Raw genomic sequence first — 12,221 nt, 5'->3', positions numbered from 1 at the left:
AGCCCTCGACGCCCGCGCTCCTGCTTGGCGGCTCGGCCCATGCCCCAGGCGGCTGCCACAGCAGGCTCCGCCGGCGTTTCGGGCAAGATGCAGCTGCTGCTTTCGCGGAGCTCGGGGGAAGCGTCTCCCTGCCCGGGAGGGCTCGTGGCCAAAGCCCCGGGCGCAGGCAGGCGGCTGGATGGCGAGCAGGGAACAAGGCGGCGCGGAGCCAGCCATTCCGCCGGCAGCGGCCGCATTTCCAGCAGGCGTCTTCCGTGCTCGGCCGGGCGGGGCCGTCCCGGTGCGGGGCGATGCGGCCCCTTTGCGGCGACCAACCCCCCTCTCGGTTACCCTGGCAACAGCAGCACGGGGCAGCGCGGCGCCCCTCACGTGACCTCGGAGGAGACTGGCTAATCCGCCGGATTTTCACCAATCCCAGGGTACCTCTCTCTCGTTCTCTCCCCTCCCCTCCGCTTGGCTGCAAGGGAAAGCCCCTCCTCCGCACGCACTCACGTACGCGCGCGGGCACGCTCCCGCCGGGAAGAGGCTCGAGGGTCTGGGACACGTCACGCGCGCTCCAGCTAGCGTCCGGGCTCCGCCTCGCTGCCTCGCTCCGTCGCCAGCCAATGGGGAGGCCCGTCTCATCGGGCCAATGGGGAGGGCCAGCTCTGGCGGCGGACGGAGCGGCGGTGCCGTGAGGAAGGAAACGGCGCTGTCGGGCGGCCGAGCGGGCTGGGCAGGAGGGCTTCCGAGCGGGCGAGCCAGCGAGCCAGCGGCGGCCGGGGAGGCACCGAGAGCCGCCGGGGAGGCGGACGAGCCATGGAGCGGGTGGGCCGGAGGCGGCGACGCCGGCACTACTGAGGCCCGCCGCTGCCGCGCCGCTCCGCCCGCCCGCCCGCCGCCGCTGCTCCCTCAGGCAGGCGGCCGGGCCGGGCGCAGGCAGAGAAGCTGCGAGCAGGCCTCGCGCGCTCGCCGTCGGGCCTGCCGCCGCCACGGACAAGAGGCAGTCGCCGCCGCCGCCGCCGCGCCAGGTAAGAACAGCGCCGAGGCCTCCCCTCCCCCACCGGCGGCGAGTCCGGGCGGCGCGGGGGGGCGCGGGGGGCAGGAGCACGTGGTCTCGGGGAGGCGGCGTGGGAGGCCCCGAATCGAGGCTAAGCGGCTCCTCCGGCGGGGCGGGGCGGGACCGGAGCGGCCTCCGAGGCGGGGGAGGGTCGCGCGGCCGAGTGACAGCGGCTCCCGTCCCGACGGGGAGGGCTTCGGGGGCGGCGGCGGCGGGGGGAGCTCCCTGCGCTGGGGCGGTGCGGGATGCCGAGGGCGAGCTCGAGGTCACCTCTGCGGGCCCGGCTCCCCCGGGCCTCCCCCCCAGCACTGGCAGGGTCGGCCGGCGGGCGGCGGATGCCAGCGCAGGGCCGCGGTCGGTGTCTGCGAAGCCTCCCCGGGATGGAGGGGCGCCCCCGCCTGCCCTGCCGGGGAGTCGTACAGAGCAGCTGCGGGGCTCTCCAGCCTGGCGACGAGGAGGGCGGTGGGGGTGCCTGGAGGAACTGCCTCGGGAGCGGGGGGCGCGATGGGGGCAGCCCCGGCCAGGGTGGGGGACGAGGGCCAGTAGGACCGCGGAGGAGCCGTCGAGCGGGAGCGGGGCGAGAGCAACCCCCAGCCGGCTGCAGCAAAGACGGGCTCGGCGCCCCGAGCCAAGGTGGGTGGCGCCGGTGAAAGGCAGGCGAGGCCCCGGGGGGCCCCAGCCGAAGAAGAGGGTCCGACACCGCGCGGGGGGGGGGAAGGGGTTGCATTTGCCAGGGTTGGTGCGGTGAAAATGCCTTGGTTCTGCTAATCTCCATTTAATATTTCATCATCTCTAAGCCAGCCTCTCTCTGCCTGTGTAGGGAAGCAGCCCTCTGCCAGCAAGGCGGGCTGAACTGCATTTATTTTCTGGTTTAATCTCTAAATTGCTGAGTCTCTTCCTTGGGCTCCCTCCTAAAACAAGAAATAAAAAGCAGCTGTACGTCTTCAAACAGAATTTAAAGCCTCCCACCCACCTCGTCTCTTAAGAAGAGGATTGATTACATGTTTAGAAAGGCAAATCATTCTGCCCCCAAGCCTTGAGGAACTGAGCCCTCTAATGCCCTCTGCCCTTTTCCCAGAGAAAGCAGCTGTCCCGCAAAGGATGTGTGCCTGTGGATTGAAAATCGGCCTGTTCATTGAGGCACAAGGGCTGGTGTGTTTGGATCTGCTTCTCCTCTCAAAATCGTTGCTCTGTTTTGATAGTTGCAGGAAGGAACTAGAGCTCCCTCCCCCTCCTTTCCTATTCTGTACACAGATCTCCCTTGTCACAAGGAACACGGCCATAGAGGGAGCAGATCCGTCACTGTCTTTTAAAGCCAAATGCATCTCTGGGGATTGTTCTGGAAAGGGAATATGGACAGAATAGCCCAGCCAGGCAGGCAAAGAGGAGAATAACAATCAGCCAGGGAGATTTTCATGGTTGTGCTTGGAAATGTTATCAATAATGTTCCTAGAAGTAATTCCGCTTTTACGAAAAAGGGAGCCTGCCTCTTGGATTTTGCACCTCTTCCCCTTTCTCTCACAGTTTTTATGTGTTTTTCTGTGGCCCTAGTTTTATTCTGGTTTTTGTTTCTTAATGAAATTCAAGAGACCCTAATTTTTGAATAGAGTTTAAGTGTTCGTGGTAAAACTTATTTTGACTAAAATAGATGGCTTATATCTGAGTAAGGAAGAGTCCTAATTTTATGCTGGAAATAAATTTTAGAAATGTTACAGATGGTGCTAGTGAGGAAAGTAGATGAAAAGTAAGATTCTTTGTAGAAGTCAAGATATTCTTTACCATTATAGTAGGCATTGTGGGAGGCTATTTATAGTCAGATTGAGCAGCAGTAGGGCACTGCTTTATGCAAGGACACAGCAATTCCAGGTCGGCCCCTGGAGAATTGAGAATGTTTTAGGATAGAATTCTCTATGGAATAGAGATAGTCACATAGGCAACCCAGTATTTACAGCTCATGTAAACATTCTGCATTTTCTCCTTAAAGGGTTAACTGGCTAAACTGGTTGAACAGGGCTGCATCTGGGAGGCCGGGTTTGGGACTGCCCTGGCTTTTGAACCTTACGCCTTAGGAGCAAGCTCAGAACACGCTGTGTATTGTGGCTGCTGCATGTACAGTAGTGCTGAGTTATGGCTACTTGCATGCACAATTCAGTTCCCATGGCAAAGGGACATGAAGGATTTCCTAAAAGCATTTTTACTTTTTGGGAATAGATCACTAAAGGCTTAAATTATAGTATGCAATGGCACATAGCTGCTTATGGGCTGTGTTTCTAACCTAAACGTAGATGTTAAAATAATTACTTTTTGGCACATAGCTGTGAAGCTGCACATTATGTGTCTCCCCCCGCCCCCCCTTGGTTTAACTACCAAAGAGAATAATAAAGTGTAAGCTGTGTAGATGAGTCCCAAAGGTGCTTTTTCAAAAGGCAACTGGACTTTGATTTTTCTTTGAAGACAGTTCGCTTCTCATCCAAGAAGCTTTTTCAGTTCTGAACTGAAAGTGCAGTTGGCTTTTGAAAAAGTACCATTGGAACCATCATGACCTGGATGACTGAGACTCTCCATCGACTTATTTCTCCGGTAATGTTCATATAGTACCAGTTTGCCTTGCTCAAAGGAGATGTGCTAATATTAATTCTAGGATGAAGATGAGGAGAGACTAGTTGGGACAGTGTTGTTGCACATAATGGGTAGCTCTAACTACACGGCAGAGTGGATGTTCCAGGTCTCATTATTGAGATAATGTATATGTTCTGGGTTAATAGTATTCTTATGAGTATTAAAATCTGAATTTAAGCATTTTTTCCAAATCAAAACATTTTGTAAAAATTATTGTGGCGAACATAATCATTAATATTTATAGTTTTTGCCCTTCACAAAATAAAATGTCAGCTGATGTGGAAGATTCTGCTTTGATTTCTAGGATAAGCTTTTATTTGCCAGGAAAGAATGGTTTCTTAGTGTGATCAGGCAGCATTAATCAGACCCTATCATCAGTCTACTCTCCTTAAGGGAACCACACACACACACACACACACACACACACACACACACACACACACACACACACACACGGTTACATATAACCATTTGGATTTTATAAAGTAGAGAGAGTGTTAATGCTCCAAATAGATTTGTGTAATATTTTTCTCAAGCCTTTTTCTTAGCATTTGTAAAACTACCATTAAAATACTATTTGCGTGTGTGGTACTGAAGGTATGTTTAGGAAACAATGTGAGAAACTGCAGTGTCAAAAAGGTAATTTTGTATGTTAACTAAAATACAGGAACAAGTAGGTTCTGAATATTTATGACTACAGGACAGAGTGGAATAAAAAAACTGCATTGTCCTTTGATTCAAACTTGGTATCTGCAGTATTGTTGCTGCTGCCACTGTTTTTTTTAATCCATGTATGTGTGTTTTAATTGGTTTGCAGTGTTCACTGTTTTTAATGGAATAGATTTACTTGGTGTGGTTCAGTTAAAAAAAATTCTGAATGATAATCTTTAATCTGGCTACGCCATTCATGCAGTTTTTAAAAATAAGCTTCTGTTGTCTGACCAATACTTCAGTAGCATTTTGGGGACAACATACGAAATTTATGTATATTGCAGCAGCAGTTTAACAACAAAATGAAGCCCATTTGAAATATATGTATGTAGCCAGATTAACTTTCATTTTAATCAGAATAGTTAATTGTGATTTAGAGGTTGCTATCAAATCATATTAAAGGTGATGCTTGCTTGTCAAGAATAGACTTAAAAACCACATTGTAAATGGCATTTTAAAATTATTATGATCTTTCTTTCAGAGAGATATGTCACAGTACGGTAATATCAAGTCTGGTGAGTCTAGTTTAGAATAAGTTGTTCAATTCACGATTTAATCTACTGGAAGATCTAAGGAAAACTAGACATGAGATCAGTATCAAAAATAAAAGAAGCATAGTAAGGACAGAAATAATGAACTGACAGATAAAGCAAATGATCTTTGTTCTTTAAGGAATATGCCTGCCTCGCAGTTCTTATTGAATGGGATGTATTACTCAGAACCTTGACATTATTGTTGTTAACCTTTATCTTTGTGCATAATCACAATTTGTAACTTGGAAGCCCATAAGACAAATCTGAGAGCTGCCCTACAGTTTTGGTTTCAACTTAGACATGAAAGAGGTATGAAAAACATGGCTTTGTCTTAAAAACACTTGGTAAACACCTCTCTCCCTTAAGAGGGTGGATGACGTGGGGGGGGCGGTATCCACAGTCTTACACCTCAAAGTGACAGTTCACAAACACAGTTGCTTAACAGTTGGCCTTAGGAACAATCAGCTACCTGAAAAGGCTGGGGCTAGTGGGCTGGGGTAGTTAGTTCCTAGCTGGGAAAGTTTCAGAGAGTAGTTGATTCATTAGATTAGAAAGTGGCCAGGTTCCTATGTGAGTGATTTAAAGTTTCAGCTTGAGTCCTAAAAAGCTGGTATATGCCCCTGTATGGAGAATTCATTTGAGAAAATAGACGCTTTTTTGCTGTCAATATATACATTTTCTAAAGAGGAATTTAAAAACCATTGCAAGTATCAGTGGCTCTCTGGTTACCAACAGTGCAGATAGTTTATGTCTGATTGGTGGTTATTTCATTTGGGAGGATTTTCCCAGAGGTTAGGTAACCAGAATGAACATATTCCACCAGAGTGGGGGAAGGATTTCTGGTATCTTGTGTTAGTAATACTTGACTCTCTACGCATTTGCTTTGTTTTCGGGTTTTTGCTGCAGTTTTAGAACTCTATAAACTTGGTTAATATACTGGTTGGTTTAAGAGAAAATGCTGATCCTTAATTATGAGGCCTGACCTAATTTTTAAATCATCTTTTATAATGCTATAGCATTGTTTCTTCAAAATATGTTTTTCTTGAAGTTTTACTCTGACCTTTGGTTCTACAAACATAATGTTACAAAACTAAAAGGATTACACAGTGTATCTTATATGGATGTCTTAATTTTATTTAAGTTGCTTTATTAAATTGAGAAAAAGAAGTGGAAATGATATGCTTTTCTTTTGAGAATATTGCTAATCTAATTTCTCATTTCCCTTCGTTGTTATAATCACATTTAATGCATTAATCATTGAAGAAACTATATTTAAACCTCTTTGACAAATCTTGCAATTTCTTCGAAAGTTGCTATATAGATTTTGAGCAGTGCTTAAATCTGTCCTTTTTCTAGCAAGTTGTTTTTTTAGCTCATTATGTGAGTAAGACTGTTCTGTTGGCACAGTTTAGTTGAAAAATTGACACGTATGGGAATTCAGCAGGTACTTCCTCATAGCTATTAAAAATATGTCAATTTTTGCTGGTGGGAAACATGACCTGAGAGAAGCCAGATCTCCTCCTTCTCCGAAGTCCTTCATTGTTTTTACAGAGAAAAGTAAGCATCCATATTTTTGTCAGCAGTGCCCCTGCCATCTGCCATTGGTTTGCTGCACTGCCCTTGGCATTTATGCAGTGAATTATTTATCCTCAAGGAGTCTGTGGGCAGACTCCTTGCCTCTTTAAAAAAAAAAGTGGAGAGGATTCTGCTTGTAACAGCAGAATGGACCTTGATATAAAACAGATCTGTTTTTAAGGGCAGATATTCTTAATTGTTGAATAATATTTTTATAAACTATCAAGCACTGTCTGAACTCTTCTATAGAACTGTTTAACCCTTATAAGGATTATATATTTGTTAGCAAAATATTTTTATTATAGATGATCCAGTTTTTAAAGTTTTTGCTTGAAAAAGGAAGAGTTGTGAACAAATGGGCTTTAAGGGTGGCAGTGAGAATAGCAACCTTGGATTTTCCTTATGATTAGAAAACACAGCGGTCATACTGGTTGTTGTGAAGAGGCAGTGGCTACTTCATAACCATCGCCCACTAATAGTCCTGCTGCCTTTCATTGGTTGTGACTAGGAAGAGGAATGTTGTTAGCATTTGGGGAGGCCATGTGCGGTTATTGAAGCCGTGTCCCTGGTCGTTGGGCAGGCTGCCGATGTGGAATGATGGAATTTATTCTGAAGACTATTCTAAGTGGTCACCTGAACGGCTGAGTCTTCCACCCAGTGTGAAGACATGCTTTGTTTATGTGTAGGTCATTTACTAAATCATAATTGGCTGTGCTCATGAATTGTGAAGTCAAAATTTACAAGTTGGCTTAGAACGATGCATGTACCATATTGTGCAATTGTTTAAATGGTCAGGGCTGAGGTTCTGTCTGTCAAAGAGCAGCTGGCTTGATGGGAATGTGTTTCACATGGTGCATTCTGATGTCCTTTGGAGAAATTTCTTTTAGACCTAACCGCATGATTGCTTTCATAACTTTTTCAGTGGGTGAAAAATGAGGATGTAGGATTACGGTTTACATATGTGAAATGGTTTAAGCAGATCTAACTCTAACAGGAAAATGGTGGTAGGGTTGGGGAACTCAAGTGGAAATAATGAAATCATTTGTTTCATCTTTCATTTAAATTAAGAGCTATAAATACTACACACAGGAGAGCCCTCCAGCACCAGAATGAAAGTCTGCATGTTATTTGCCAAGGGGCCAAGCAAATGCCTCTTGAGTCTGCTTGCAGGGCTGGGAGGCCACCGGCTCTCCTGCTTAGGGCCCCGGCAGCTGATAGGTGGAGTGGGGGCAGCACTGTATTGGATTCTGGAGAGAGGTGGCATCGTGCAGTTATCAGAGCTGGCAATTCTGAATAGCATTCTTCACGAGAACACGGGCATTTTTAAAATTGAAATAGATTCTACCATTCTTTCCAGTTAAAAATATAAATCCATGGCAACACTTTTGTGTTATTCTATTTAGTCCTGATAGAGGTCATTGGCCTATAGATTTTGGAGTGGTTTTCCTAGTTCACATATTGTTTGCTGAAATTCAATATTGTTTATTTCCTTACAAGTCATATTGTGTTCTACTCTAGTTCACATTTTTATTAGATTGGAGTATGTGTTCACTGTTCACATGTACTTACATATAGTCATGGTTGCTTTCTATATATTAAATAGTACAATTAATGTTTTATATTTTCAAATGTTTTAGGCAAGCATTAGAAATATTTTCTGGTCTTGGTTGTTTTGAGTACACTTTGGAGTGCGATCCAATGATTGGTCTGTGTGATTGAGAAGTACAACTGGAAATATGGGGTTCAATTAATGGCTGCTGTGTTCCACTGACATAGCTGTGACAAGAAAGCAATCATTGGAATTGGGTATTCCAGAGCCAGACTCATAGGATAACAGATTGATCACGTGACATCTTAGTGACCACATAGATAAGTGTCCCCCGTCCGTCCCCCCCCCCAGATTTCTCTGATTTGATCCCTCAGATATTTCGGTGGGGCATTCATAGGTTCGTTTTCTTGCCTGTCCATGAGGTCTTCTCAGGCATCTTCTCTAATCCCAAAGTTCAGAAATATCAATACCGCTTCTTCAAAACCCAAGGAAATACCATTGCTTACATCATTCTGATCTGTACCTTTCTAGTTACAGACAACTGGAGAGATCTAAGTTCAGTATTCAGCTATGAACATAAAAATAATTACAAACCTGTCCTCTTCTTTTAGTAAAAATTACCTGAAAGGATTGAATTGAAGATTAACTGGATTGATCTATGTACTGTATTCGGATCTTCTTGGAGATTTAGTAAGTTTTTAAATGTATTAAATGTGACTTGTAAATTCTAAATTTTAATAATTTTGTCAAATTCTGCTGGAAATAAGCAAATAAATTATGATTTCATATGATTAATCCAAGCCTTATATAATCTCTTGCCCCTGTTTCTCCTTTGGGGTATGAACTTCTCTTGTACTGGAGGCTTTTATCATCCAGTGTTTTCAACATGTCCTGGATAGATTTTAGTTCAAAGTGTTGCCATTAGTTTGCATTGTTACTTTTCTGGCTTTCGTGCTGAAGCCTTAAGTACTGTAATTCAGCAACTGAGAAAGAAAGTCTAAGTTTGTAAATGGGTTTCATTCATTTTGTAACCGTTATTTTTAGCTGACACATTGAAGCATTGATTCCAGATAAAATCTTTTTGGGTTGATTTGAATGTTTCAAAAATCAATATTGTAAACCTTGGTATGCAATCAAGTACTTCCTAAAAAAAGCATCGGCCACTTTTGCATTGTTAGGAGAAAACAAGATGGATATGCCCATATAGTCAACAGCAGTTGAGTTTGAGGGAGATTTTACCTTTTTATAGTTCTAAACATATTTAACGCAGGTAATTTGCTATAATTATTGTTTATTATGCTTTGAGTTTCTGCTGTGGCTTTAGTTAGTACAAGATCAGATAATGTTGTACCTTATGATTTTTGACTTTTGACAAATGTATCTTTTCTTTTATGTATACTGAGCATTTTCACCAAGACAAATTCCTTGTGTGTCCAATCATACTTGGCTAATAAAGAATTCTATTCTATAACTGTGGTCAGCATCAGGAAGTCTGACCCAATAGATTTCCTATAATTGTGGCACTAATTATCTTTGAGTAGCAAAGATCTACGTTGCATCCCAGGAATTTTCTTTTCCTAAGTCTCAGCAGTGAAATATGAAATGGCAATTTTACCACCCGTCATAGGTCATGTTTGTATTGTAAGGGAACAAGGTATGAGGGCTTCATTTGAGTTCCATGCGTGGAATATAAGTATCCTTCCACCATTGGTTTCTAAAGGGCTTTGGGTGTAAATATTACCATATAATATTGACAAATTAGTTTTATATACAACAATCATTTCAGCAACCTTTAAAAAAGAATAACATGGTGATAAACTGTGGGCTTTATTTGTTTTGAGAAGAAATTCTAAGAGTACTGGTAAAATTCTGCTTCCTGAAATATCTTTAGAAAGATGGAAAGGCAGTGTTTACATTTTGTCACGCAAGATAAGTTTATGCAGAACAAACTCCCAGTCATGGTAATATCACACGGTCCTCCTGCAGCATGTTTAGCAGTTTTGAAAACTTCTGCATTCTTTGTTCATGAGTCATGCCTGCTAAAGTTAGGAATACAGATTATAAGATAGTCTCCAACCAGCATTATATTTTAGGTGGCTAAGGTTGAGTTAGCAGAGTGAAATCTGGTGGAGCAAACAGCAACCCTCTTTATTATTTATTAAGTTTGGTTCCCAGAGGGAAGATTCTCTAGCTTTATAGTGTATTTCAATTAATTGTAGCAAATTCTGACCAATATCTTTTGTTTATGGAAATAATGCTGTAGATGCCTACTAGCCAGTAGGTAGGTTGTAGTAATTATGCTTAAATATTGTGCTTGTTGGAATATGACAAATCTTACAATTATCCCATGAAAAGCTGTATACGTAGAAGTTGTCTGTGAATCTTTTCTAGGTCCTTATTTTGGCCCCTCTATAGATAGTAATCTACATTAAAATATTTTTAATGATTGTGATTTAGTATCTATTTATTGCAATCCTGAGTGATCCTGGCCTGGACTTGTTTTTCTTCTTTGCCTACCTGATGAAAGCCTTTTTACTGTGATATTTGAACTTTGTTTTAATGGTCCTGAATCAGTCTGTTCTTTTTTGTTCAGTTTTACACAAATCCTTTTATTTGGTTCAGTTTCTGATGAGTTGTTCATGAAACTATGCCACGTCCTAGAAAAAAAGCAATATTAAAAATATTAAAATAAACCACCTCAGATGTTTATACTGACATATATTAGTTGCGGATCTGAACTAAGGTATTGATGAGTATTACCATGGTTTTGAGGTATGTCAGACCTGTTTGACACTTCTATGTGAAATACTCTGTTTAAAAGTTTTTCAGCAATGGTATTTGTGTAAGGAAGTAACCATTTAAGCTGCAAGTCCTTAAGCAATGGAAATGTTTCCTAGACCAAATAATTTCAACATTTAAATCATCTTAATATCTGGTTCAGTGCCATATGTTGTTTTGGAAAGCACATTGCACATTCACTAGTTGCTTGCCTTTAATATATTCAGATAGTGTGCCTCTTACATTAGTGCTTAAAATATAATTGTAGCAATTTGTTCTTAAACTATTACTGATCTAAGGCTGTTTCCATCAAATGGGAAAAACTAGTCATGAAGAATATACCTCAAAAATAATTGTGATAGTTATTCCTCATGTTTGTCAATTTGCCAGATTTGTGTTGAGGCATTCTATCAGCCATACTGCTAACGTTCTTGCATTGTGCATGTATTGTTATGGGGTATAATTTTTTTCTGAATTGTATTTTGCTTTATTTTTTTTTCTCCTGTTGTTATGGAAACTCAGTCCAATGTAGCAGTGATTGCTAACAAGTGCTAGGTTATAGTGCCTTTTTAAAATGAAGATGTGTTAGTCATGTTGCAGTTTTTTGGCCATGGAATTTTGCCGGCTTGGAGATGTTCTTCACATATTGTAGCATGATTGCAGCACCTTTTGGAATGTAATGTAAATATATCTTACAAATAGTTCTTTTGAGTACAAGAATTGGATTCCTCATGGGGTCTTAAAATTTCTATAGCATCTGTTGAGTGGGTTTGAAATCTTGTATTTTAGATTTAAGTAGCTAACAATTTTATTCAAGATATTTTACCCCTGTGTGATGGAATTCTTTCAGAAGATTTTAATATTTTGAAATGCAGACGTTTGCATCTGTGTACATAAAGAAGACATACAATTTAAAGCATTTTATAAAGCAACAAATGGTATCTTATTGCCTGCCTTGTCCTTTAAAGCATGACATTTCTGTTTTTATTTAAAATATCCATATTGTTAAGGAATATTTATGCTAAAGGAAAATGAATTTCTGCTTTGTTCATCTGGCTTTTCAGAAGGGGTGGGATTCAAAATTTTTAACAACCGCTTCTGTGGCGGTGGCTTAATTTGTGGGGGTGGCTTGCTGGTCATGTGACTGGGTGGGCGTGGCTTGGTGGTCACATGATTGGGGCTTGCAGAGTCTCACCTAGGGAAATCAAATCAGATGGCGGAAGGCAGACAGTGATGGCTGGCCGGCAGGTGGGCGGTTAAAGGGAGATTGCAGGCAACAATGGCGCATGGCCAAGATAAGGAGGGGCGGGGTGGGTGGGGGGGAAGGGTGTCATGCATGCACAATAAGGACTGACTGGACAGGGAGCGGAGAAGTGGGCAGAGAGGGGCGGGGCCAGCCAGGGGCCTGATTTACCGG

The 12,221-nt window shown here is 43.1% G+C and overlaps 1 protein-coding gene across 2 annotated transcripts in view; it reads left to right on the top strand.

The window, feature by feature from the left end:
- Positions 1-624: 624 nt before the first annotated feature.
- Positions 625-12,221, top strand: part of ANKRD11 (ankyrin repeat domain 11) — a 111,358-nt gene continuing 99,761 nt past the window's right edge. Inside the window, exon 1 of one of the 2 annotated variants that reach the window (XM_026719746.2) lies at positions 625-1,010. The gene's annotated coding sequence lies outside the window, so the exon portion shown is untranslated. The remainder of the gene's footprint in view (positions 1,011-12,221) is intronic. The other variant, XM_026719744.2, reaches the window with a different exon arrangement.

Source organism: Pseudonaja textilis, chromosome 11, assembly GCF_049901715.1.
Source record: "Pseudonaja textilis isolate UNSWEBS1 chromosome 11, rPseTex1.2, whole genome shotgun sequence".
In the NCBI taxonomy this organism is placed as follows: domain Eukaryota; kingdom Metazoa; phylum Chordata; class Lepidosauria; order Squamata; family Elapidae; genus Pseudonaja; species Pseudonaja textilis.
The sequence above is the reverse complement of the archived record's forward strand: the minus strand, read 5'-3'. Positions and strand labels throughout refer to the sequence as shown.